This window comes from Homarus americanus, unplaced genomic scaffold (assembly GCF_018991925.1).
Source record: "Homarus americanus isolate GMGI-L3 unplaced genomic scaffold, GMGI_Hamer_2.0 scaffold367, whole genome shotgun sequence".
Taxonomy (NCBI): Eukaryota; Metazoa; Arthropoda; class Malacostraca; order Decapoda; family Nephropidae; genus Homarus; species Homarus americanus.
Window position 1 is genome coordinate 10,620,295 of NW_024743709.1, and position 22,771 is coordinate 10,643,065.

Below are 22,771 nucleotides of genomic sequence, written 5' to 3' on the forward strand. Positions count from 1 at the left end.
AGTATTCATAATTATTACCTCTGTGTTTATATACTGCACCAGTAATTATCAGTGATTTTTTTTCTTGTTGCGTAAACACTTTTCTCATAAATCACTAATTAATGACTTAATTTCTTATCACTAAGTTAATAACGTAACATGATTACAAGTTTGGATTCTCTGGGGATTCTTATCGCAGGTTATCCTTATCATGGGTGTCCAGCGGTAGTGGTTGTAGGGCTGGAGAATTTCACTGGGGTTGGGACAAGCTGGTGGCGGCGGCGACACGAGACGCTCGGAGACGCTCACACCGCGGCGCTCCCACCACTACTGACCCGCTCTCCTCACACCACCCTCGCCGCCTGCTGCTGCTGCAACACCCAACCAGGTCTTGCCCACCCTGCACACGCGTCCACTCCACTCCCTCATCCACCACCCCCTCCTACATTCACCCAACATCTGATATTGAATCTATCTATTCACCAGCAGCCATACTCACTCATTCACTCATCACTGCCTCACTCAGGCTTCACCCCAATGCCATAGCTTACAACACAGTACACGCAAAGTTACTTCGTACTAATTACTCTCTCTCTCTCTCTCTCTCTCTCTCTCTCTCTCTCTCTCTCTCTCTCTCATAATTCTACCCTTCCATATATAACACGTAAATAATATCCCATATGTGATTATAAAAAAAAATCAACCAATTTTTTCAATGTACTTTTTACCTCTTTTTCATTTGCCTTTTTAGTCGTCGCTAATATTCCAGTTATTATTCTCAACTACTCACAGATATAGCAAAGCCAGACCGGTCTCACGTACACGGTGTGTTTGTGTAGATTAAAATAGAGAAACTCATTAAGGTGTACATTATTTAGGTCAAGGATATATAATGAAAGTGGTTAATTAGGTCAAGGATATATAATGAAAGTGGTTGATTAGGACAAGGATATATAATGAAAGTGGTTAATTAGGTCAAGGATATATAATGAAAGTGGTTAATTCGGTCAAGGATATATAATGAAAGTGGTTAATTAGTTCAAGGATATATAATGAAAGTGGTTAATTAGGTCAAGGATATAATGAAAGTGGTTAATTAAGTCAGAGGTACAGTATATAAGTGAATGTGGTTCCCCATATAGGCATGAGCAAGGCTTCGGTACTCTAGGAGACAGTGTGGCCGGTGCTGCACTCTGCCGCCTTCACTTCGCTAACTTCGTAAAGTTAGTTGGGTGGAGTGGCGAATGTCCTGGTCTCGAACTAGCGAACCTCAGAACATGTAGCGAGAGCTGTATTCACTCGATCACCGCACCTAAATAAGGGTATACTAAAAGGCTTTCAATTATAACAAGAAGACGTAGAATATATTGATGAAAACTCTTACTGTATATATAACAAGACCACACAATAATTTGGACCAGATCAATATATTATAATAATCCCTACTGTACTATATTGTATACTCTCACTAACAAGGTATTTTCATTACTTAGCTGCAAGTGATTTGTTTTTTCTCTTTCATTTTCAAAAGGTGATTCTCGTCGGTGGTGTAAAGTGATTTTAAACAGAGGAGCTCGAGTGGTGGTGGCGGGCAGGTGTGTCTCCCTCCAGTCCCCTGAGATACCTCTAAGTGCCCGGCTTTCTTCCCCTGTTTCCTACCTGTCAGTACCCGGAGCTCTTTTTAATTACACACACACACACACACACACACACACACACACACACACACACACACACACACACACACTTGCTCACTCACTCACACAGACTGATGAGCATGATGTATTGAGTCATAGAACACTGATGAAGTATTTTTCTTAATATAACCCTCAGATTCCAAATCATTTTTATACACGGAATTCTGGAAATCCTCGGCGCTGATTATTACTAGAAAGGTAATCATGTTTTTTTATTCTATTGTGTAGCGCTTTTGTCATACCTGAAGAAATCTTGCACTTCATCAATCATTAGAAACTCAATATTCACTAACTCTTTTTTCACTTAAGAGCAAAACGTAAAGCCCCATATTGTTCATTATTTCAATAGTCACTAACTTGTACACGACATATCAAACAATGGTCTGAGAGTTACTGATACTTTCAGTTACTTCCAAACACTCTCCGGTCTGCCTCCCACGTGTCGTTTATTCGTTGTATCTCATTTAAAGATCTAACTGATATAAGTTACTGTTGCCTGTTGATATAACTTAGACAGGTGTGTGTGTGTGGGTGTGTGTGCTGGCTAATACTGCGTAGTTAGTGAACCTCCCCCAACTTTTTTGTATGACAAGGGAAATGTGACCAACTTGGAAGGTAGTAAGACTCTGCCTGTTTTACCAATACGATTATAACACATCACCAACTAGTTCCCGGAAGCTCTTTTGAATTTCACATTGAGATGATCCATGAAGCTCTCTACTGTGAACTCTCCTGACTGGGGAAAAAAGGGGGTTCCTTATCCCCCGCCTAGAAAGGAAAGGATTAAACATTATCCCGGTAGTTGTAGTGGTAATGTGTTGTTAATCCTTCCCGTGTGAGAGAACGTTATAACTGGGAGTATTAGGCTGGTGGCTCAGTTCCCAGTGGTCGATGCTGGATGGAATATACCACTGAGTGAGGAACGTAAAAAGATATGCCAGAGTAATGGCTCAAGCCTGCACACTCCATAAAATATTACGTGTGTGTGTGTGTGTGTGTGTGTGTGTGTGTGTGTGTGTGTGTGTGTGTGTGTATGTATGTATGTACGTATGTATGTATGTATGTATGTATGTATGTATGTATGTATGTATGAACGAAAGGGTGAGGAAACAATAGATGGAATACTGACCAACATACAAGAGGTAGAGGACCGTGTCAGAGGAGGGAACAGCAGTGATATACAGAGTAAGTGTCGGCATTATAATATGGCTGTGAAACATGATCTCGGCGATACAAGACGAAACAACAGATTACAAGTGACAGATACAACTTGTTTGGGAATAAAGATACGTGGTAGTGAGAGAAGTGTTAGGTAGAGCTGTGGATTAGGTTCTCCTCAGGTGTTATGGATGTATTGACAGATAAGGAATGTGAAGTTGATATGAAAGGGTGTATTATAATTTAGAGGTTGATGGTTAGAAGAGGGAGGGGATAACCAAGTCTGAGATTAGTGGATGGTTGGATGGATGGATTAATGGACATGCTGGGAATGAAGAGGAATGGATATAAGAAATATCAGTTGTGTACCTGTAGGTGAATGGACGGGAAACATAGCGTCAAGTAAGTTTTTTTGGCGGAGAGAGGGTGATGTTGGGGTGTGTGTGGCAGCACAGTGGAATACTAGATTTTGGAACCTTGTTATGGGAGGGAAGTAATACAGCAGAAAACATCTTTTACAACAGCAAGAATGATGAATGACAAGGAAAGAAGGGAACGTTCGTGTTTGTGTGTGCGCGTCCTTTTGTTTTCGGGCACCGTTTATTGAACGAAAAATGACTACATGCACAGTTATACATATATTCACTCTAGGTATACATACATAGAAACACACTGTATATACATGGTTATATGAACCAGTGAACGCGTAGCAATTCTAGCGTGGATTCAGGTGAAGGAACAGCCGAGGTTTTAGATATATTTGCTCTGGGATCATCATATGGTAATAGTTTGTTTGGGTTAACCGGAATAATATAGTTTATTAAGTGTGCCAACCCAGTTAGTTTCCTCACACAGGACGAGGTTGGTGGACGTGAACGTTTGTCCTGATGTTCAATATTAATAAAATGTTGTTCGTACCCAGACTGTACCTGCAAAAGATCAGTCATTTGTTCTGAATGAGATCAAATAAAACATGTCATGTGTGTACCTGTGAGGCGCGCAGTCATACATTAAGGATTATTTATAGGTGGTAATACCAAGTTCAAGTCTGCTGAGACATACACAAGAAAGAGGTACGGAACCAGCGCTTAAGAGGCGGGAGAAATACCAGACCTGTTGAGTTATCCTCTAACCTTTTCCCGGCGTCAAATGTTGTTTTCCGTATATAACGAAGCACCAGACCACCATTAGTGAGGAAAGTCATGGTGTGGCTGCATTGACGAGGACAACCAAGGTGTGGGAAACCATTACACTGGAATTTAAGCAATTAATTACGGTCAACCAAGACCAACCTAACTTTATATTTACCTTACTAGTGGAAGCCACGAAGGGTTCATATATGATTAGTGTAAAAACTGAAAGGAAATAGACTAATGATTACAGATGATGGTGATGGACAACAGACACACGAAAAGCTACACAGAAAGACATTATGAAGGATAGTTTTATATTCTAAAATTTGAATCAATAATGAACGCAGCAGGAGCTCGTGTCAGTTTTCATCGAATTGAAAGTCCATCACCAACATGACGATAAGTGATAAGGACACCGGCGAATACATCTCATTTACTCTGTTAAAGACTTCAATAGTAGAGATTAAAATGACAAAGAAAGTAATTTTAAAAAGGAATCAGAAAAATGAAGGATAACATCACATAATATTAAGGAAGAGAAAAGCGACATGTTATAAGACGCTGTACTATAAATACAAATGTCTGTAAGGAAATAATAAATACGATAAAACAAACTAAACAAAATAAAAACACACATTGCCTGATTAATGAAAGTACTTAAAAAATCTTAGGTGGGTAGCCAGGGTATACGAGTGTTAAGGTATAGCGAGTCACCAAGTATTATTTACGCTTTATGTCCAAAATGACTTATAATAGAGCGGGATATTAGAATAGTTCCCATGTGCTCTCATACTACAAGCAAAGGGGGAGTTTGCAGCAGTCTTAGAGTAATGCATATAAGTCCTTACCAAGACCCCTGAGTAACACAGTAAACACTACAGTACGGTAAAGGAGACTCAGGTGTATCTGGGTAATGGTTGTGTGTCCTTGTAAACCTTATAAAACTGTGAGTCATTAATACACCTTCTCACATAAACATAGGTAAACCAAGACCGTGTAATTCCTGCCTCAGATTATTGCTATATATTAAGGGACTTTGTGAGTAGAGGCGAATAATTACACATATGAGTCTTTTCAGTTATGTTGGATATATCAGTTATTATTACATAGGTGATAATTACGTGCAAGTGGATTACGAGAATGTATAAGGTTAGTTTGTGGGAGATGAGTGGTGATGATCGTGTAGAGGGAGTGGTGAGGTTGGTGTAGAGGGTGGTGGTGAGGTGGTGTTTACGGGGGGGGGAATAGTAGCAGACGATACCTTGGCCTCGGGGGTGAGGAGGGTGGGGCAGTACATTACTGTCCACCATTTAACGATAAGGTCTCAAGAAATGTGGCAAGGAAAGTGTAAAGTTAAGTGGGTCGTACTGGAAGCCGAGGAGATGGGAGAGAAATCGGTGGGGAAATTGGTTAAAGAAATATTGATTATTATTTCAAATTTATACACGAGTGAGAGGAATAAATCATCTATGGGTTAATTAAATGGAAAAAGATCCCTTAACGTAATAGAAATATACAGGAGAATGCCATTCCTAAAGGAAGTTCTCGACCAGGTACAGGAGAACAGTGACACTGGACAACACTACGGAGAAGCTGAAGGAGACGGAGGTGTTGGGAGTTTGGTTACGTAAAGATGTTGTTGTTTTGATTTGTAAGTAAACATATGAAAGAAACTATAGTAAGCTGTGGGCTGTCCCTACTAGAGCAATGTTTAATGTGGTATATTGTGGGAAGCCTGTGTATAGTTCTAGAAGTCCCTCTCTCCTTGACCTCGTTGCCGCCCCTTACCTCCTTTATTTACCTCCTGGGAAAACTACCTTCCCGGGGCCTCAATTGACATGAAATTTGTGAATTGGAGGGAATCAGTGGCTTATCATCACAAGGTATTAGTTGAAAGACCTCAATTGAAGCTTTTTATGTTTTTTTTATTTTGTTACCGCTTCCGCCTGACTCTGCTCCAGTGATGCAGGATGACAGGGTGAAACTGATGACCTCTGACCCCTGCAAACACACACTTTAAATTCAATGGTGACTCTGACATCTCCGTTAATGAAGCTTCTACGCTGCAACAACTTCATTAACATTACAAGAGAATGGAACAAGATGCAATAAATCTGCTCTTACCCGACCCCCTCCCTAAATCCACCTCCCCTTACTCAGTGGCCCTGTTAATGTCTGTACATCTTTCTTTGTTAACTACCAGTGATATTCAGTATATCTAATTCAACTATTCTTTAAGTCGGTCCCACCATAGGTTGATAATAGTTAACTACCCATAGGACTTTAATCTTGGAGTGTTTCTATGGTATTGATTTTACATTCTAGTGTCAATAAAGGTCTGGTAACACTGTCTTGTCCCTATGTTCATTACCTGACTACCCGATACCAACACAGATTCTTAAGCTTGGGTTTGGAAAAGTTGACTTAACTTGTGGGATATAGTAACCTGGCGGGGGAGGGTTCTTAACCTGAATTCTGTGAGATGGTGGAAGAACTGGGATGAGGACAGTAAGTGTATGGGTCAAGAGTAAGATTATTACAAGCTTTGGCTCAGCCAGATTTTGTATTTAGTGATAATGGAGAATATATCTGTAATAAGAGAAAACTAAGTTGTTGCCCCACACTGAGGTGGAACTCAAGGTTTCTACAAAAGGAAAACAGATAATATAAGTATGATGTATTGAACATACAGTGTATATATATTATTTTATGCCTGTAGCCCAGTTTGAGAATAATCTGCAGGTAGAGGGAATATGTATCGAGTATAATGAATTGTTTACGTATTTTACCTTAATATCATTCAGTGATTTCACTGTGATACTTCAGTCTCCCCTCTCTAGCACTTCTCATTCTCTCCTCTCGTCCCTCTCTTACTATTCCTTTCCACCTTCCCTTACACCCTTCTCCCTTTTCGCTTCATCCCAGAATATCCACTTCTTACTTTCCTTCCCCTCCTCTCTCCGCGGCCTCGTTATCCCGAAGGCTGGCCAGTGTCACACCACCTGTACTTCTTGACAGTGTTCCCCTGTATATCCACCAATAATTATGAACATACTTCATGGGGTCAATTGCTTGGCTGTGAACTATGGAAAACTTTACAAGAAATATATTATCTCACAGCCGCACTGATTTTCATATTATATTAGTGGAATTATATCCATATGTGTGTGCGTGGAATGTGTACGTCAGCGACATTTTGAAGTATACAGGTGTCGTGTGTGTTGTGGTGGTGTGATGCGTCTGCCACAATAATTATCTGGGGGAGAGAGGTGAGATAAATGGTGTATCGTACCCTGCGTTGTGGTGCGGCGGGGAGAGTCCTAACTAGAGGGAATTAATTTATACCGTATCTATTATAATGTAAATGTATATAATGCTGAAATATTTTTGATAATATATTAAATACGATTTATTGGTTAATTTATAAAATAACAGAACCGAGGTGTTTTAGTAAGCTCATCAGCATCTACCCCTCTAGAAGGATAAAGAGAGGAAGTTGTCGTTTGAAACTTTAAATAACTTAGTTTTGTCGACAGCAACAGTCCCGGGGCGACCATCAGTAGTATAGATTGGACTTTGGAAATTAAATGAAGCTTATAACCAGATAAGAATCTTCCTGGGTTAACATGTGTTTTGTCTCGCCATGTTTATGTTTCTCCTTGCTAAGATAGTTGGTTTTGTTAAGGTGTCTGTTGTTTTTTGTTGTTGTAGAAGATGGTGATTGATGGTGTGTGCGTGCGTGTGTGGTTGAAGAGTTTATGAGTTAGATAATTCACGTTAGGAGGGAGGAGGGGCGAGGGGACATATAGTGTTAACCCTCTCCTGCCAGTAGATTTGTCTCCTCTTCCGTACGAATTATCGCTTCCGTTCAGTAACTTGAGAAAAGCTTTACACACACACTCTCGAAATAAAATATGGTACAGTAAGGAGCTTCTTATCATCTATGTCTAGCCTGAGTTTGGTCCTTGATGACATTTTAAACAGAGTTATTACCACCTTTTATCTTTGGTGGGGAGACAGACCATATCCTGTGACGATGATCTGAGATGAGTAAAATGATAGAAGCTTGTGGTGTGTTTGTGGGTGGGGGAGGAGCGGGTGGGTGGCAAGGTGGGCGGGATGGAGGAAGGCAGGCAGGAAGGGTTGAGTGTGAGTGGTCGCCGCAGTAAACTGTTAATGTTTCCCCCACGCTCACACTTGTTATCCAGGGAGGCATCAGTAAACACCTGCCCGCGAAAAAGGGACTCAACTTTCTGCATCCCAAAGTTCGGAAAAATAAAAGTTTACTATTTTTACACACGTACGGACGAACGCGCTCACACACACACACACACACACACACACACACACACACACACACACACACACACACACACACACACACACACACACACACACACACACACACTTTTATGTCTGCATGAACTCATCGTTTTACGTTACTTACACCTCTCCATCCAACACGACTGAGTCTCATACAACATAGATATTTGAATTGAATGATAAATAGCGGCGAACACTGTTAAAATACGACCGTGACAAGTGATACTGAAGGTGACAGAAGAGCAAAAACCACAAGAAAGTTTTCGATTCCAATCACATCCACCATAACATGCAGGTACACAATGCTCGTGTTTTCAGGACATAGATAACTTTCTGGAAGTCTTCTATTCTTCCAGGATTAAACTGCCATGTCAAACCTACTCCCACGACCCGCCTCAATGGAATGGAACGGGTCGGGTACAGTAATTTGAGGCCGTCAGTAACTTTGTACCCGTCTGTACCCATTTCTTCCGACAAGGTGTAAATAAAAATTACTCGTGATTTCTCTTTATGTGAGTCAACCTTCGTGTTTGTACCATTTAGTTAACAAGAGCTTTGAAGACAGAGAGTCACGAGAGGCAGCAGTGTTAAGACCACCATGAGAGGCAGCAGTGTTAAGACCACCATGAGAGGCAGCAGTGTTAAGACCACCATGAGAGGCAGCAGTGTTAAGACAACCATGAGAGGCAGCATTGTTAAGACAACCATGAGAGGTGGCAATGTTAAGACCACCATGAGAGGCAGCAGTGTTAAGACAACCATGAGAGGTGGCAATGTTAATTAAGACCACCACGACTGGAGGTACCAGCTGTTGAGGGAGCGACAACCATCAGGAGCCACACAGCAGCCACCCGGGGCTACACAGCAGCCACCCGGGGCTACACAGCAGCCACCCGGGCCACACAGCAGCCACCCGGGGCCACTCTCCACCTCAAGAGGGTCGAGGAGGAAGAAGGATGACCCAAGAGGCGGTGGTTGGCTGAGTTAGCAGTGAGGGTTGGTGGAAATCGTCTTGTATTTCTTAAGTCAGTCAGACCGTCAGTTAGTGAGTTACCCAGTGATTACAGTAGATACAGCGCTCACCTGCTGTCCTGGAGGTGAGCGCTGTATCCCAGGCCACTCACTCCACCCAGCAATAAATGGGTACTAAATTTTCAATTGGGGACGTGAAGTTGGTCAACTACTGTACAGTGCCGCCCTCGCTGCCTTTTTGTAGACTGAAGGCTTAGTACATGGAACCCACATTTAGCTTTTAATAACATTAATAATAAGATGTTACTGCAAAAACACATCCATATAAGAGACAATGATCTGAAGTGAACTGTTATGATGCTGTACCCCATGTTAAGTACTACGGTATGTAAAGTAAAACTAAGACAGGATATACTACTGTGTTCTATACACTTAAAGTATTACCAAGATCACATGTTAGTTCACAGGGATAAGCAATAATTAGTTGCACAGTGTCCCGTAAGACGAGGGGTGTTGTAAGTGATAGATGCGTTCCTTATATTGCCACTCCCTTAATAAGTGAAGATCCCATAACTACCATAATAAACCTTAACCACAGTATGCAGTTTCAATACATATCTGGTGAACGTCATTCCCTGCCAATCATATGTCACACGCTGGACAGCTTGCACGAGAATGCTCACATCTCGGATACGCTGCGTTGCACCACAATGTGAGACAGAGTGGCGGAAGCGATGGTCTGGTAGTATCATGCATGGTGATAGAGGAACGGAGCGACGATGTGTTACTAGACTACTTGTGTTTATGACTTCCCTGACTGGCGATCGTCCAACGTCTGCTCCATTCTACAAGAAACTCTATTGCTTCAGCCATATATGTAAATATTACCACGTATACAAGAGCTTTATGATCACCTATACTGGATTATTTACCCGCTGGCTGTTTCATCAGTGAGTAATTAAATATTTGTTTCGTGTTCATAAGGGACAGGCTCTATTGAAGAATTAGACTCGTAGCCTCAAGCGTGAGACATTAGAGTGATGTCCTCGTTGCGCAGGGAGACAGTTTGAAACTTGATTTTTCCGAGGACACTAATGATCAAGTCGCCTTATGTCAACCACCCAACATCTCGCCGCAACACAACTGTCACCTGATATAGGGAACGTTACAGTAACATGCCAGGAGGCTTGTTCCTATATAGGACATGTAATGATGTAGACAGCTCTACCAATAACAATGTGTGTGTATTTTGAGGGTGACAAGGACACTAGGACAAGGTGGCAGAAAGTCGATACTGCAAAGTTGAAATTTTGTCTTGTGTTCATGATTTTCAGGCCACTGGAGACACCCTAGTGATTCACGAACATCTGGACAATCATTAACCATCGTATGACACAAACAGGACGGAAAAAGTGAACTGAAATCCTAATAAGCAGCAAGTACTATTGGAGCGACACTCCGCGTAACACCTCTGGCATGAACAACCGTCAATAATAACATTTGAAGACATCCTCACTCAGTCAGCCTAGATAATCAATTACTATAACACGCTCACTGCAGAAGGATTACAGTCAATGGAAATTTTTGGTCTTTCAAAGTCCGACAGAAGGTGAAATTCTTGAAAGTTTGTAACAGTCATGCGTGGTCGTTACACATTTGCATATAACTGTGCGTAAGCTAAAAATTAGTTGCGCCTTTGTGTGTGTGTGTGTGTGTGTGTGTGTTTGTGTGTGTTTAGTACTGAGGGTTGGAAAAACTATCGTCCGGGTACTCACCAGGGACCAGATATTAAGTTTAATCACTGTAAAGAATCATAAAATTTGGGGGCAAAATGAAATGTAATTAGTGGACTGTCCTGAGAGTTACATTATCAGCGAGTTTCATCTCTCTTTATTTCCCATTTACAAATAACAGAGTAGAGTAAGTTTGATTGATTGATTATTATTATTATTATTATTATTATTATTATTATTATTATTATTATTATTATTATGTTTATTATTTTTATTATTATTGTTGTTAATTGATACTAACACTAATAATAATATGTATAATAATTAGCAGATTAATATTAGAGGAAATTAAGCAGTTTCCAAAATTTACAGAATACAGTGCAACACTATGAACTTAAATCAGCATGACAGAACTTAATGAATTGGGAGTAGACCTTTGGCTGTATATTGCATTACTACTAAGTGCTGTTCTGAATGTATAATAGTTTTTGGTACTCTTATATGCATAGAGAATGGAAATGAGTATGCTTTTATGTATATGTATGTATGTATGTATGTATGTATGTATGTATGTATGTATGTATGTGTATGTACTGTATGTATGTATGTATGTATGTACTTTATGTGTGTTCGTGTGCGTGGTAATCTCTTATACTTTTGTCAATAAAACTGAGGCAGATCTGACTTACATGTCGGCAGATTAAATTTGCATGATAAATAACACGAGTTTAGCAATTAATTAGCCAGGATTAACCAGTTTTATCTCATCTCACAATGAATCCTCACTCCTCCTCACCCGAACACTCGCCACCACAACACACCCATTAACAACCTGCACGCTGACAATGTTGGCGAGAGTGAGCTGTGTTTAGAGACGCTGGTAAAGTGTGGAGACAAAAATGCGGTGGTGTTGTGTAAGTCGTTTTGAGGAATGGTAGTGTGGGAACGTCCATAAGGCGAGCTGCGGCGGTGGTGTAAGAGGTTATATACTGGAGAGTGTGAATATAATGATGGCGACGATAATAATAATGATAATACTGTAATAATTATAATATCTTTTTTAGGGGGGGGGGTAAAATATAGCAGTCATAAGCTAAAAATATTCGTATACGGTTTAACTAAGGCTTCCAGATAGAACAGTACAAAAAGCGAGAAAAAAAACATGGAGTCAACATGCAATTTATCTATGACCCGTTGATGATTTTTACAATGGCTGCAACGGGGCTGTTTTTGTAGCATTCTGAGGTAGGACGTATAGGCTGATAAGACTGGGGTGTCGAACAGCAATTCACGGATGAGGAACTTCAGGTGATAGCAAGTGATAGTCGTGAGGATGGGGTAACAACGTTGTCCCAAACTGACAGATGGGGTCACGGTGATGATCAGGGAGAGTTACGAGGGCCTCTGTTCCGGGTGCCTCCCTCATCTACATTCTCTTTGTATATATCTATTTTGTGTAACAGTTAAGATAGAAGACCAAGTAAGGGGAAGCGTAGGTGAGTTCAGGAAGTATAGATGTTGTGTAATCATTATTGGCCTTAGAGACAGAAAGTCCAAGGTTCTTGAGACGATAAATAATGTGGAGACAATGGATGGATGATAGTTTTGACATGTTCTTTCCTACTCAGTTTGTTTTCTATAGTGACCCCATGGAGTGTAATGGAAGGTGTTGGGGCCCAGTGTGATGGAGGGAGATGAGACAGTAGTCGGAGGAGAGGTTTAATGTGCATAACCATGGTCTTGATAAGGTTGCTGATGACAAGATTGGCGGTGGACCTGTTCTGGAGACTGTTCAGTGTGTCCAGGAGCAGAGTTTTTCATCCACTGATTCCAATGGTAGAGTCATCGACATACTTCCAGCGAGGAGGCCTATCTTTCAAGGCATCGTTGATGAGGATGAGGAGGCAGAGCGGTCCCATCTTAGTGCCTTGGGGGACGCCATGAATGAGTGACTGAAAGATGTAAGCAGCCCCTCGGAAGCGTACAATTGGGTATCAGTCGCTTAGTGTGTGTGTGTGTGTGTGTGTGTGTGTGTGTGTGTGTGTAATAATAATAATAATAATAATAATAATAATAATAATAATAATAATAATAATAATAATAATAATTAACGGTTTATTGAAAGAGTATGGCAGCCGAAAGGTTGAAAATATACAGTTACATAATTGAGGAATGGGTCTCTTGATTGACAAATAATATACAAGTAACATAAGTGATACAAATATGATATATAATAACTAGGTGGGGAGAAGCTCAACTACAGGGCATTTCAACATAGTGACAGTGCAAAAAGTAAGATTGACTGGGAGTGAATACACTGGTTGATTACAAGTTATTGATAATTTTTACAATGGTGTGTGTGTGTGTGTGTGTGTGTGTGTGTGTGTGTGTGTGTGTGTGTGTGTGCACAAGATAAATGTATTATCCATTTGCATGCATTAGAATCGCCCATATCAACATATAAATGCAAATTCGATGATCATTTTACGCTTGTGAAAGTAACTGCCACTCAGGGTGATATACTGCACTGACTGTCCTCTCGTGATATAGGGTGATCTAAAGGTGTTGTGTGTCGGGGTGTAGTATATTGGGAGTGTAGTGTGTTGAGGTATAGTGTGTTTAGGTGTAGTGTGTTGAGGTGTAGTGTGTCGGGGTGTAGAGGCGGGTGTGAATGGAGAGATATGTACTGTAGTGTAAATGTGGGCGCATATTATATGTATATATTGTATGAGTACTTTTTGTGAACGTGTAGACACGCTCACGTAACTAAACTCAAGAAACGAGTGAAATATGTATGAGGAAGTTGGGCAGGTAAGTAGGGCGTTAGTCAAGAAAATAGTACTCAATTTTTGCGTTGGTCGATCAGAGGTCAGTAGCACAACTCACGGTCAGATTTATACCCAGTGGCATTATACATAGCAACACACACGCCAGCCCGGGAGTTTAATGTAATGAACTTTGGTCCTTGAAAGTTAGGTAAATTTATGATAAGACATTTATATTTATATCATGAAATATTAAACTCAGTTCTTAGTAATTCGTCATGGTATTAGTGAACTGTGTCCTTGTGTTATTAGTCTACGGTGTTACCCTACCGCACAGTGTATAGAATATTGGACAGTAAAAATCGTTTATCAATATGTAATTTAATGTATTCCGTATTGAATTAATCTTGAGTTAATGTTAGGTTCGGTTAGGTTAAGTTTATATTGAGTTGAGGTTTGCGTATGGTGGGACTTTATGATAGCCTTCCTGTTGGGGGGATTGCTATGATAGTTTCACTTAATAACATGTGTTGGTACAGGTATAGTGGACGGTGCTGGGCGGATCACAGACCCAACGGCACTGACCTTCACCTGTGACTTTGACTTCCTCGAACTTTTCCGAACTTTAATCCTTCTTTCTTAACCGACAACCAACACCTGTCAAGTTTTATTTCAATACTTTTTCTTTTCAGACAGGCAGACACACAGACAGACACAGACAGACACACAGACAGACACACAGACAGACACACAGACAGACACACACACAGACACACAGGCAGACAGTTATTACACACCAACGTGAAAATGAAGCTCCTTTGAGGCTGTAATTTGGTTGTTAAGATTACAATAAGTACATTTTCATGCCCTTGTTCAGTACATTACAAGTACAGTCAAAGAAAAAAGTCGAGTTACACTTCCCGTGCCTTATGTTCTGAAACCCACCATGAAGAATTTGGTGAAAGGTTCCCCGTCAATTTCAATGAAGCTTCGAGGTTTCAGCCTGAACCACCAAAACAGTATTTTTTGACCGACAGATGGCGCGCATGCTTATACCACTTATCGATGTGTGATGACAGAATATTAAGAGAGGTGTTTAATGTTCCTCAAAGTGTGCTTGTCATTTTTATGTAAGCTATATGTCATTCATCACACAGTATCTCGTATATTTTGGCTAACCATAACATTTGTCGATTTGCACATTTTTATTCCACTAACTACACTTGTCTTATACTTGAACATGTGCCACATCCCAGATACAAACCTGAGATAGACTTGAGTACATGATAATAATTTTGTATCATGAAGTCCCTGTTAAGTTCCAATTTGTAAATCTGCAAATCTTAAGGTGAGGTAAAATATGATATAAGTATCATGTAGGTAAGGATGAATTACAGTTACTTGGTTACGTTAACAAGTACACTGGGGACACTGACCTACAATGAAACAACATTAATTTAGCTGCTAAATCTTATCTGCATCCTTAACCAACAACCAAACCTTGAGTTATGCACATACACTTCTATGAGTCCTGCTGACACAAGCTGAACCAATCAATGTATTTCTGCCATTACCAGGCATTTGCAAACATATCTCTTGCTTGAATGTTGTACGTAGCACCTCAGTCTATCTCTTTGTAAATAAATGTCTAGTTTTGGTGGTTGGGTGCTGTTTAAAAGTCAGGGGGACATAGTATTGCAGAGTTTGAGTTGAGGCGGAACAACCAGAAAGCGGTTCCGGTTGTTAAATTCTTCATTTTTTCACCAAATCGTTCCTGCTGTTTAACTATTCAGTCAGACGTGTGGCGGTTGCGTGGTGGCCCATTGGACAGCTGACTCTTACTGTTTAGGTGACAGCGGTCGAACTTGACGAGAGCGCGGGACCTTTTTATATACATTATCATTCTTATGGCGATAAAACCATAGAAAAACATATTTATAAACTTATGTCTCCTTAATATATCAACGGTGACTGGTGAAACACATCAAATCCACGATAGTTTCTGATACTGGGGAGATGAACACATTGTGCAAAAACCGACCCCAAAACACACACACACACACACACACGCACACACACACACACACACACACACACACACACACACACACACACATCAATATGACTACAGGTAACAGGTAAGAGTCCAGGTGTTCACTATACGTCAGCGTAAACCTTCATTCGAATGTTCCACCAACAACATCCCCATCTGTCTGTACCACGCACATAAAAACATATACCCTGTACTCACTCACCTAATATTATCAAAACAAATAAAAGCTTAAATTACAAAGATTAACAATTTACAGAATAGCAAAAATTTACTGTAAAATGTAATAATAATTCAGACACACTGGTTAATAAAATACCAACATCACGAAGCAACAGCGTATGAAATTATTTATACACATTAACAATAAAAAATACAATATTCTTATTAGTAAACAATGATTAATCTTTCGTAAACATAGAAACAAGATCCACAATATCCAACAGTGGCTGACTTCATGTTGTTATGTATGTTGTTTACCCCTCACCTCTCTACCATCCCTTCACCCCTCCCCTACCTACCATCAACCACCCATTACCATCACCCCACCCCTCCCTAACCCACCATCCCCCACTTTCACCCCACCTCTCTCGTATCTACCACCCCTCCCATCACCCCACCCCTCCCTAACCCACCATCCCCACTTTTCACCCCACCTCATCTCGTATCTACCACCCCTTCCCTTCACCCCACCCCTCCCCAACCCACTATCCTCAACTACCACCTCGCCACACCCCTACCCAGCCTCCCCTACTATCACCCCATCACCCCTAAACTCCCTTACCTACCTTTCCCTATCTTGCCCCTCCCTCACCCATTATCCTCTTGCTCCTCCTCATTATCCTCTCACCCCTCCCTCACCCATCCTGGGAGGTGGGAAATGATGCCATCCATCAGAGACAACGGAAGGTGCCAAGAACCACCGACTGGGAAGGGAGTGGATTCTCCCTCCAATAACCTAAGTCCACCCTCATCCATCCATTACTTTACCTTCTGTTTACTCATCCATCCATCACCTTACCTTCTGTTTACTCATCCATCCATCACCTTACCTTCTGTTTACTCTTCCATCCATCACCTTACCCTCTGTTTACTCATCCATCCATCACCTTACCTTCTGTTTACTCTTCCATCCATCACCTTACCTTCTGTTTACTCATCCATCCATCACCTTACCTTCTGTTTACTCATCCATCCATCACCTTACCTTCTGTTTACTCATCCATCCATCACCTTACCTTCTGTTTACTCATCCATCCATCACCTTACCTTCTGTTTACTCATCCATCCATCACCTTACCTTCTGTTTACTCATCCACCCATCACCTTACCTTCTGTTTACTCTTCCATCCATCACCTTACCTTCTGTTTACTCTTCCATCCATCACCTTACCTTCTGTTTACTCATCCATCCATCACCTTACCTTCTGTTTACTCATCCATCCATCACCTTACCTTCTGTTTACTCATCCATCCATCACCTTACCTTCTGTTTACTCATCCATCCATCACCTTACCTTTTGTTTACTCATCCACATCTCAGTTACCTCATTCATGCACCTGTCACCTCAACTCTTAATGACAACAGGAAGCCACAGGTGTCGTAATGGTCCAGCTGGGGAACTGTGTTTTGGTTTGGGTCACGATGATAAAAACTTACTGTAACTAACGGGGAACTTTACCCATATTCTTCATCATGGGTTTCAGAATATAATGATTGGTGGATGTAAGACGACCCTGTTTTAATGTTTTTATTTTTTATGTATTTGTTTTTACAGTATAGCCTTCATCATATTTCTCCGAATCAGCTTTCTTTTTACCTGTTGTTGTCATCAAGGCCATTTAGTGTTTTACCGAGAAGTTTCATCAGGAACCATACACAGGAAAGAGTCACGTTATCCTCACCTGATATATGAGTTGAGAAAGTCACATGAAAACTACATGAGGATGTTAATGTGTTACCCGTTACATAATTTAACTTTCTTTTTTTTTGCTACCAGTTATTTTTAGTAAAGTTATCACGTATTAACACATAATTAATAAGGAATTTAATTTCTTTCATCTGGGGACTACGATGTTTTCTGAACTGTAAATAACAACAATACGAAAAGTAACAACAACCACTAAGAACAAGTTTATTTCACACCACAAGTAAAACCTTAATAACCCAGAACTTATTTCACTCCAACGTTAATGACTGACACAAGTCTCTTCTCTTATTTCAGTTTTTATTATTCTCCACCTTTTTTTTCTTCTCCTCCTCAACAACAAGTAATAAAGACCAAATGAATTCACGTAAGTTATGTCACTCTAACGCTCATGACCTGACACAGTATTGTTCTCATATCCTGGTTTCAATTGTAGTCAAATTACTTTTTACTCACCAATAGAAAATGAACACAACCCCTGCCAAAAAAGGTCTTAATTTATGTATATTGCTTTAGCGTTAATGATTTTACGGGTGACTGTTCTCATATCACAGTGTATTATATTCTCCTCAAAGTATTAATTCTCGTAACAACAAGAAACTAGGAAAAAAGAGCGAATTGTATGTACTTTATATGGCTTTTGCGTTGATGACGTCACGGGAGGCTTTTTTTTTTTAACCACCGTATATATTTTCGTCAAAATTATACCTCTGGGCACAACATTAACAACAGCAAAAACAAAAACAAAAACAACAACAGCAACAAAATCGCAAGTGTTTCGCGGAAAGTAGGTAAATGCGAATATCGGTAGCGCTGTCTTCCTTCCTTATATATATAGGATCATCGACCTTACAGCTTTTTATCGTTGCCATACACCACTAACTTTCCTCTATTGCCATCTTCTGCCACCCTCTATAATGTACAGTATATAATGTTCACACTTGGCTTAACGTAGCTACTGTGGGTGACGTACACTGACGTAGCATTAATAGGGATAAACATTATAGTGTATCTTATAGTAGCTGCTTACGTAATGTAGTTCATCTTGTGTAATTAATTTCCTTTGTGTAATGTAATAATAAAACTATCCTTAAATGATGTGGTATAGTTTCTTGTAAGTCATGTAATGCTTCTCTGCAGTATAGTTTTCCCTCTGCAGTATATTTCCCACTCTGCAGTATAGTTTTCCCTCTGCAGTATAGTTTTCCCTCTGCAGTATAGTTCCCACTCTGCAGTATAGTTCCTTGTATGTAAAATAGATCCCTAAGTAATGTAGTTGGGTGTATGCTGGCGAGCGTGACCACCCCACCAGATCGCCTCGCCTCCGACCATAAAACTCCACATCAGTGTGTCGTCGACGCCCACAAAACCCTATGAGAGAGTTGGTCAATAGTCCCAATGTTGCGGTGGGCTGGAACCGGAGGCGCTCAGGCATAAAACTCCACACTGAAGCTAACGTGTACCGCCGGGGTGGTTGTCGAGCTGCTGAAAAGTTATTAACTGTACTCTGCCTGGTGCTGAAATTTTCTCGTAAAGTTGCAGGTACTGTAATTCCCCTGTTTAACCTGGCTGGTAGCTGAGGTGCTGATTATTAAGGAGTTACTGTATCTTCCGTATAGGTTATTGCTAGTTAATGTACCGGGGACTTTAATCTTCCCCTTAGCTTATTAATATATGTGGTGGTGATACATAACTAAGTGGCTACTATATATCCCGTATAGTTTATTAATAGCTGAAGGGAACCAAAGCATTAATATACCACCGCTGTAACTCCTGTACACGGTAGCGGTAGGGGAGGCGGCGTCGGGATGATGTTGACTCATGGCCAAAGTTTCCCACGCTGTAATTAGTTACCGAGGCGGTGTTGTTCCTATAAACAGAGGGCCTAAAGGACCTTATTAGGATAAGGCGAAGTGCATTACCAGCACCTCAAAGCTCGGGTGTAGTCAGTGGTAGGCTACCAGGGTGTGTAGTTATATTTATTCTCGTAAACAATGTATGTTTACATGTCATTTAAGACTTCCCTGGCGCTGGTATACGAGTATTGTGGTATGCTGGAGTGTGAGTGCCCAGAGTAATGTTGCCTCTGCTCCGTTGTTTCCCTTTTCCCGTGTGATTTTATCAAGGTTTATCTTATCCACGTTTTCAGTGTGGATCTACATGATATATATATATATATATATATATATATATATATATATATATATATATATATATATATATATATATATATATATATATATATATATATATATATATATATATATATATATATATATATATATATATATATATATATATATATATATATATATATATATATATATATATTTGTGTGTGTGTACGTGCGTTAGTCTGTTTCATTATTCGTATAATAAAAACATAAAAGTCATCGGAGAGACAAAACAATACATGGTGGCCCGTTATAACAAAATAACACCACGGCTGGCAGCCTTTACACGCACTTGGTATTATCACCTAAAATTCAACCCCAGTATCACTGTGAGACAGTCATCAACGCTGCCAGAGGAAGTATCACCTCCAGTTTGTTAATGTTCACTACGGAGGGAAGGAATAATAAGTTTGTAACACGTGGGAGTCTCCTGTGATTTTGATAGCCGGCGTTGTGCACAATCCCTGTAGTTATAGTAACGAGTTTCAGTTATTGGTATCGATTTTCATCAACATTAACTATTACAAAGTCATCTTCAGGACCAGACATCCAGATATTGGAGGAAATAGAAAGGGTTGGTAAGAGCTTTGAGAGGACTAGGCTGAACAACACAGCATATTAAAACGTGTCTCTCACTGCTGTGTTTATTGGTCTGTGAAGTCAGTCAGTAATATTAGTAACTCTCCTGGCTAAAACAGATTAAATTTGACAATAGTTGAATTTACTTGGTGACTTAGCACTTTATTATAACTTATTAAATAAATTTACCCTGCTGTAGGCTTAAGTTTTCAGTTATATTCCACGATAATGATGCTGGGTAAAAGTATTTTGTTCTTAGTCAGGAGTGTTGACAGTTATTTAGTTTCAAGGTTTTTATCATTAATTCTACTCTGAGCGAGGTGCACAGTCTGACTCTTGTGAAGTTGAGTTAAAACTTACAGTACTGTTGACTTGCTGTCTCCAGTGTGTGTAATACTTGCCTTAGCCTACATGTCGTGCATATTTCTTTAATTTTATGAATAACATAGGCCTATATTTTCTACGTTATACAGAAAACGTTCCATTACTTCCGTGTTATCTGACGTATCTAGGATTTTATTGATAAAATATTGTTGGTGTCTATACCGCTGCCAGACTGACTCAGAACTCCTCGTCTCCATCACTGGCAGTAGATATTGTAGGCAGCAAGGTAGTGAGTCACATGTTTCCTACTGTGGTGTATTTTGGGGTTTAGTCTTTATCAACACAGCAACACTGGCTGCCCGTAGGCCAGCTCTTAATGTTAACACTCCAACATTCAAGGGAGGTAATAAATATCCTGAACTTTTATTTAAAAAAAACGAAAACAGTTACCAAATATATTCAACTATGCCCAAGGCTTGAGGTATTTTAATAGAAATCCTTGATCTGTCGGAGGTCATATTACACAAGTTCTAATGTGGAGTACACATGAGCTTCTGTAGGCTGAGGTTCTGCAGAATGGAACTTCAACAGAAAAGTCATGGGTCCTCCCAGTTACCCTGGTCGACTGCTGGAGGGCGTGTGGTGGCGGCACTGTTGAGTGTAGCTCGTCACAACACTTTACTGATTTTATCGAGATTTATCTTGTCACGTTTCTATTGGAAGTATCTGTAAAATAAAAGAAACGATAAGATTTCCTTGCGCATGTTCAGCATAATGGATTTTTTTTAGTAAAGAAGAAGTGCTTCAACACCACAGATAACAGCAGTATTCTGTGGAGAGCGCAGACGACTTGTACAAATGGTTGCTAACTGTTCGTTGGTGAAGTAGTGCCTGACTTTTATCATGAATCCAACCTTTTTTGAAGTAGTTTAGATTAAAGTTCTGGCGAAGTTTGTCATGGTAAGGCTTAAATATTTTTATAACAAAATGAAAACAAAATAAATATATCTGTATTGTTTTTAAATATTAATGAAGGACTGTAAAAGATAAAGTCAGTGGCTTATTGGAAAAACTGTCATGTGCTGCTGCACTTGATAATAATAATTAAAATTGGTATTTTGATATAAGCTCCGGGAATACATCCCTACTGAACATAACTGTAGAAAATACCCTAAGGTTACAAATGCCTTCAGGAACAGTTACCTTACAAACTCCGGGAATTAACCAGTATTTCCCCAGGACATTCCCGAGACTAAGAGAGAGGACGGAGCTGCACAATACTATACCCTCGTCTATATCAGAGTGCAGACGCTCCTTAAACCGCGGAGGAAGAGCGCGAGTGTGTGTTAAAAGCCCTGACGGGTTATGCTGACACTTCCATCATCTATTTTCTCTGTTCCTCCAGTAAACGCCAAGTCTAGTGATTTACCAAAGAGATGAGAAAGACACCACGGTACGAAAATGCATCTTCGCATTATCCTTAAAGGGGATGGAAAATATTTCACTGCTCAGTCGTGTGAGAAAAACAGCTGAGAAGGTAGGAACTTTTTAGAGGCCCGAGTTCCTTGGTGTATGATCTCTCTCTCTCTCTCTCTCTCTCTCTCTCTCTCTCTCTCTCTCTCTCTCTCTCTCTCTCTCTCTCTCTCTCTCTCTCTCTCGTGTTTGTGTTTGTGAGAGAGAGAGGAAGAGAAATTCTTGGTTACCCCCCCACTTTCAAAAATGACTTTTCATCTTTAAAACCAAAGGACTATTTTCCGACCCACCTACTTCATTTACCACACACTCCAGCTAGCTACCTCCCTCGGCCACGGTTCACTCCTCCTACCAACACCACAGGACCTTCTACTGCTTCCTCCATCTCGTGTATGATGACTGCCACTTGTACATTCTGACCATGTTAATACGAATGGGCGAGAGCAGAACGTGCTCTGCAGATGGAGTTTAAAGGCGATAGATA